Source organism: Ictidomys tridecemlineatus, chromosome 1 (assembly GCF_052094955.1).
Source record: "Ictidomys tridecemlineatus isolate mIctTri1 chromosome 1, mIctTri1.hap1, whole genome shotgun sequence".
In the NCBI taxonomy this organism is placed as follows: domain Eukaryota; kingdom Metazoa; phylum Chordata; class Mammalia; order Rodentia; family Sciuridae; genus Ictidomys; species Ictidomys tridecemlineatus.
In genome coordinates, this window is record NC_135477.1 from 75,494,425 (window position 1) to 75,500,967 (window position 6,543).

The 6,543-nt window shown below is 41.4% G+C and overlaps 1 protein-coding gene and 1 long non-coding RNA gene across 6 annotated transcripts in view; one reads left to right on the forward strand and one right to left on the reverse strand.

Moving 5' to 3' along the window:
• LOC101957151 (neuropeptide Y receptor type 4-2) overlaps positions 1-1,166 on the reverse strand; it is a 57,879-nt gene extending 56,713 nt beyond the window's left edge. Inside the window, exon 1 of one of the 5 annotated variants that reach the window (XR_013436297.1) lies at positions 354-906. The gene's annotated coding sequence lies outside the window, so the exon portion shown is untranslated. Of the gene's footprint in view, positions 1-201; positions 318-353; positions 907-932 lie in introns of those variants that run through there. The other 4 variants (XM_040273078.2, XM_078042739.1, XM_021729081.3 and 1 more) reach the window with 4 other exon arrangements.
• LOC144376164 (uncharacterized) lies at positions 303-3,183 on the forward strand. Its single transcript, XR_013436312.1, has 2 exons — positions 303-1,218; positions 1,494-3,183. It is a non-coding gene; the product is annotated as an uncharacterized LOC144376164 (long non-coding RNA).
• The last annotated feature ends 3,360 nt before the right edge of the window (positions 3,184-6,543 follow it).

Below are 6,543 nucleotides of genomic sequence, written 5' to 3' on the forward strand. Positions count from 1 at the left end.
ATGGCAGTTACGGGTCCAGATACACCCCCCACACACACCACCCACCACCACCCCTCACCCCGCCGACCCATTCTCAGGCAAGGAGACTGAAGCACCCCCAGCACCTGCCACCCCGCGCCGCCGTCCAGGTCTACAGCAGGGCAGGATGGCGCCCCCTACCGGGGCTGCACAGCTCCAACCCCCAGGCTCTAGGCAGCCCACCTGAAGCCCAGCCCCAGGTAAGGGGGCAGGGGCGCGGGCGATCAGCAAACTCTGCTTCCAAGAGGCTCAACGCCTCCTCTGCCCTGCCTCTGTAGCGTCCCTCTCCCTTTGCCCGCAGGAAACATGGCGGGGGGGGGGGGCGCATACCACACCTTCTCCAAGGGCAGAAGCGCTGTCCCAGTGCGGAACTTAACCACCTTGCCTCCAGCTTGGCCACAGCCCGCCCGCACCGCCGCGGCCCGCCAGCGCTGCCACCACCGCAGCCAGCGCCCGCCCTCTCCGCTGTCTCCTGGAGCCGCACCCACCGCGAACCTCAGGCTCCAGGGCTGAAGTAAGGCGCGCCAACCGCTGCTTTGCGGGGCCCACCCAGCCCTTCACGCCAGCAGACTGGAACTACAGGGCTTGCTGCACACGTGCTCCTTCTCCCTCTCAACCTTAGTGTCCTCATCCGGCGCGGGCTGGGGCTGTGGCCAAGCTGGAGGCAAGGAGAGGAGCTGTGCAGGCGATATCTGACACTGTCATCTCCTCCTTGTAAGGTGGCTGGAAGGACCTGAAATGACTGTTGCCTGTTAAGGTTTTGCTGGGGAACCCTTCCAGGCAGACTGCCACAGGAATACTTTTGAGAATAATTGCCTGAGATTCATGCGGTCGGAGAACAGGGAGCTGAGAGTTTGGAGAAATCAGCAAAGGGCTCCAGCACCGGGAAGAGGTGCATTCATTCTCATGCCTACCTGGTAGGGGTGATCATCCCATTTTACAGATTAGAAAATTGAGCCTCATAGAAGTGAAGTTATTTTTCCAGTCGCCAGGCTCATAGATGGCGGGGATGGCATCTGAACTCCAAATTGAAGCTCCTTCTCCAAGATCATACTGCCCTTGAGAGGGGTAGGCATCTCCTCCTCTCCTCATAACAGACGTTTTTGGTGAAACCAGCAGGCCTCACACTGCCTGCTAGACTCTGTCTCAGTTGGGGAAGGAAACAGCACCCTCTAGTGGCACTAGAGCCCGGGCACTCAGGTATGCTAAAGCCCCTGAAGCTCCCCAAGAAAGTAGTCAAGGATGAGAAACAGGGAGGCATCCTTCATTACTTTCTGGGGTTCAGGGCTAGAAATGAAGCATATGGAGCTCTGTGGGCCAGAATGCATTCCACAATCACTGGGAAAGGGCCTGGGTAGGATTTTTCCTTCTGCCATAAAAAATGATTGGCTTCTCTGACCTTCTGGAAATTGAGATTGACCCTCTTTAATAGCTTGGTAATGGACCTCACTTCCCATCCCTCGTTACTGTTTCAGAAAAATCATCTTGGAGCACTAATATCTCAGCTGTGTGCCACCTTCTCCCGCTAGTGAAGAGTTTTCATGATCCGTGACCTCTCTTTGACCTCTCCATCTTCAGCAAGGTCTGTGTCCTCCTTGATCCAAAGAAGAAGCTGACCAGAAGAAGAGGGAATAGGCCCTGAGAACTCTCCTTGCACCCAGTTTCCTAGGATTTGGAATCAGGTCTACCCACTCTGACAGCTAATGTGGGGAGTGCTCACAAGCTTGGCCTCCACACCATCTCCCTGAACCTCAGATTTCCATTTATAATCTGGAGCTAATACTTACATCCACTGTGGGCATGGTTGTTAGCAGAGAAGAGATGAGAATATTTCTTAGTATGGTCACTGTCAGATTAGTGTGTGAGTCCCCTGCTTGGCGTCCACTCCCTTCCCCACTGGTGCTCATGAGCAATCTCCTTCATTTCTAGTTTGAACTTTCTCCATAAGCATATTATAACCCATGCTTCTCACCTGGATTAGTTCAACAAGGTCCTACAAGGCCCTATAAGCTCAGCCATGGTGAACTAAAATCAGTCTGAGCCTATTTTTTTCTTAAGCTGTTCTGCTGCTGCCTCCCCAGAGGTGTTCTGTGCTTAAATATCATGGAGTGGCAAGTGCCCAGGATTGTAGATATTCCTTCACTGAGTTCATTTTCCACATGGAAAACTCCTGTTTATTCTTGGAGACTTAGCCCTCTGTGAAATGTCTCTTCACCCCCACTCCCTGCTCATTCTTTTTTTTTAATTAGCTCATTATACACATATATAATGATGACATTCACTTTGACATAATCATATGTGCATGGATTATAATTTGCTCTAATTCAGTCCCTAGTACTTTCCCTTTCCCTCCCCATTCCCAGTTCTCTTTCCTCTACTCTGCTGATCTTTCTTCTATTTATTTATAATTTTTTTCATTAGTGCATTACCAATGTACATAAAGATGAAATTCAACCTATATGTACTGAAGAAAGTCAACATATACGTATATTCACATATGTACATAGGAACGTTTAGGTCGGATTCATTCTACCACTCCTCCCTCTTCCAGTCCCTCTTCCTTTCCTCTCAATCCCTTTCCTCTATTCTACTGATTTCTCTTCTTCAAAGGATTCGCACCCACCACCATTTTTTCTTCCTTCTGTCCTTCCTCCCTTTCTTCTTTCCTTCCTCCCTTCCTTCCTTTCTCTCTTTCTTTCTTTCTTATTTTGGTCTAATTTCCACCTATGAGAGAAAAAAATTGACCCTAGACTTTCAGGGTCTGGCTTATTTCATTTTACATGATGTTCTCCAGTTCCATACATTTACCAGAAAATGCTATTCCATTCTTCTTTATGGCTGAGTAAAACTCCATTGTGTGTATATACCAAATTTTCTTTATCCATTCATCTGTTGATGGACACCTGAGTTGATTATATACCTTGGCTATTGTTATTGTGCTGCTATGCATACTGAAATTGCTGTATCACTGTAGTATGCTGATTTTTAGATCTTTTAGATATATACAGGTGAATGGGATAGCTCGGGCCATATGATGGTTATATTCCTAGTTTTTTGAGGAATCTCTATGCTGCTTTCCAGAGTGATTGTACTCATTTGCAATCTCTCCAACAATGTATCAGTTTACCTTTTCCCCCACCTCAACAACATTTATTATTATTTGTATTACTGGTATACACAATTCTGACTGGAGTGAGATGAAATCTCAATGTGATTTTGATTTGCATTTCCTTAATTGCTGCAGATGTTGAACATTTTTTTTCATATATTTGTTAGCCATTTGTGTTTCTTCTTTTCAGAAGTTTCTCTCTATATATTTGGCCCATTTGGGCTATTTGGGGGGAGAGTTGGCATTACGTTTTTTTGAATTCTTTTTACATTCTGAATGTTAATTCCCAGCTGGAGGAACAGTTGGCAAAGATCTTCTCCAATTCTGTAGGCACTTTCTTCACATTCTCAAGTGTTTTCTCTTCTGTAAAAAAAAATTTTAATTTGATATCATCCCACCTGTTGATTTTGGTTTTATTTATTGTGCTTTGGGGTCCTGTTAAGGAAGTCAATGTGTGTGCCCTCCATGTTGGAATGTTGTGCCTCATTGTTTCTAGCAGTTGCAGGGTCGAATTCCCAGGTCTTTGATCTACTCTGAGTTGACTTTTGTGCAGAGTGAAAGATAGGGATCAAGTTTCATTCTTCTACATGTGGATATCATGGTTGGCCAATTCCAAATGTTAAAAAGGCTGTCTTTTCTCCAGTGTATTGTTTTGGAACCTTCTTTAATATCAGATGACTCTATATATGTGTATTTGTTTCTGTGACTTCTGTTCCGTTGGTCTTCATGTATATTTTGGTGCCAATACCAGGTTGTTTTTGTTACTATAGTTCTGTAGTACAATTTGAAGTCCAGTATTGTGATGCTCCCAGACTATTATTCTTGCTCAGTATTGCTTTGATGTGTCTAGGTCTGTTATTCCAAATGAATTTTAGATATTTTTTATTTCTATGAAGAATATTATTGATATCATGATGGGATTGCATTGAATCTGTATAATGCTTTGGGTAGTATGGACATTTTGATAATATTAATTCTGCCCATCTAGGAGCATGGGAAATCTTTCCATCTTCTATGTTCTTCTTCATTCCTTTCTTTCTTTCCTTTTCTTTCTTTTTTTGTGTGTATGTCTCAGATACTATTTATTACAGGAAAATTTTAAAAGAGGTCTGCTGGCATAACATAAGTATGATGGATTCATTGATGATTGTTAAGATGTACCTTTATATAATGATATCATTTCCAAGGAGCTCTTTAATACATGAGTTTGATTGATCCTCAAACAAGTGAAGAGGAGCACATGGGGGGTATAGTACCTGGCAGGGGGGGGGATTGTCTTCCTCCCCATGATACCATGGCCAGTGAATGGCAAGTCCAGGACCAACACCCCAGGCATTCTAGCATGGGTCTTATCATCATGTTCCCATTCATCACAATGACTTGTAATGGTCTGTTTTCTTGTCCTCCTTCTCCACTCCTCTGTAAAGTCTTTAGTTGCGTCCACAGTGCTGGAAAAATGTCTGACATAGGGAAAGAGGTAAATAAACATTTTTTTTCAGAGAATAAATAAATGAAAGAATGGATGGATAGATGCATGTGCGCATTTTCTCTCTAGAAGACAATGGTAAGCCTAGTGGTAAACTAGGCGAAGTTTAACTTGGGACACCTGTTATCACCTTGTACCATGCTCTTTGCTTATGAGTTACCCAGGGCCACAGCATATCAGGATTTACATTCTCCATTCAATTTCCATGATCCCAGTCCTTCAGTCAATCCTCTCCTGTCCATCCAGAAAATCTCAGCCCATATACAGCCCATATCTATCATTACCTGCCTTCAGTGTTTAATTATTTTCGTTGTAAAGGGCTTTCACAGCCTTAGATTTATTCCTAAGTTTTTGTGTGTGTGTGTGTGTGTGTCTTTTTTGTTTATTTATTTATTTATTTATTTATTTTTTAGTTTATTATGAATGGGTTAGTTTTCCTCATTTCTTTCTCAGAGAAATCATTGCAGAGTACAGGAAAGCAGCTGATTGTGTTGATCTTGTATCCTGGTACTTTGCTAAATTTGTTTATCAGCTCTAGAAGTCTTCTGGAGGAGCCTTTTGGGTCTTCTAGACAGAGGATCATGTTAGCAAACAAAAATAATTTAACTTCTTCTTTTACTACTTGTATCTCTTTAATTTCCTTCTCTTTCCTTATTTCTCTGTATAGAATTTAAAGGACTATGTTGAATGGGATTAGTAAGAGTGAGCATCCTTCCTGTTTTTAGAGGAAATAATTTCAGTTTTCCTGTGTTAAATATGCTGTTCACCTTGAATTTGTCATATACAATCTTTAAAATGTTGAGGTCAAGTTCCTCTACCACAAATTTCTCTACTTTCTCACACAAATAGAGAAAGTGTCAAGTGCTTCTTCTGCATCTATTGAGATAATTGTGTGATTCTTTTCCTTAACTCTATTTACATGGTGAATTACATTTATTTATTTGTATATGTTGAGCCCACCTTCACCTCTTGACCATGAAATACTATTTTCTTAATGTATTATTGAATGTTCTTTGCAAATATTTTATTAAGAATTTTTTCATCTATGTTCATCAGTGTTACTAATCTCAAGTTTTTTTTTTCCTTGATGTATCTTTGCCTGATTTTAGAATCAGAGTGATACTAGTTTCATAGAGTGAATTTTGCAATATTCCCTCCTTTTTTATTTTGTGGAACACTTTGAGGAGTATTGACATTAGGTTTTTTTCCAAAGGTCTAGTAGAACTTGGCTTAGAATCCATCTGATGCATTCTCTTTTGGAAGCCTTTTAAAACCTGCTTCAATTCCACTGTTTAATAGTGGTCTGCTTATGTTTTCTTTTCACTCATAATTCAATTAGGTTAGATCGTAAGTTTCTAGGAATCTGTCCACATTTTTGAGATTTTTCTAGCTTATTGGAGTATAAATTTCAAACTAGTGTCTAATGATTCTCTGGATTTCGTTTTTGCTGAAGTGATATCTCCTTTTTCATCTCTAGTTTTGTTAACTTGGTTGATATGTTAAAATATACCTTTATATAATGATAAAATTTCCAAGGAGCTCTTTAATACATGAGTTTGATTTTCTCTTTTGGTTATTTTGGCTAAGTATTTATCAATAATGTTTATCTTTTCAAGGAATGAACACTTGGTTTCATTGCTCCTTACTGTGTACTTTTTTTATTCTCACTTTCATTAATTTTGGCTATGATTTTAATTACTTCCTGTCTTCTATTGATTTTTGGTATTAGTTTGTTCTTCTTTTCCTGTTAAGGTCTGTAAACAAGTCAAAATAACACCTGGTATTTTGCCAGAGAAATGTTAGAGTTCCTAAACAAGTCTGGATGGTGCCTGGCAAAATGCCAGAGGGAGTGGTTTGAGAAGTAACAAAAGCAAGCCATTAAGTGTGGAGGTTCCTTATTGGTTGACTGATGTATCTAGTTTATGCTAAT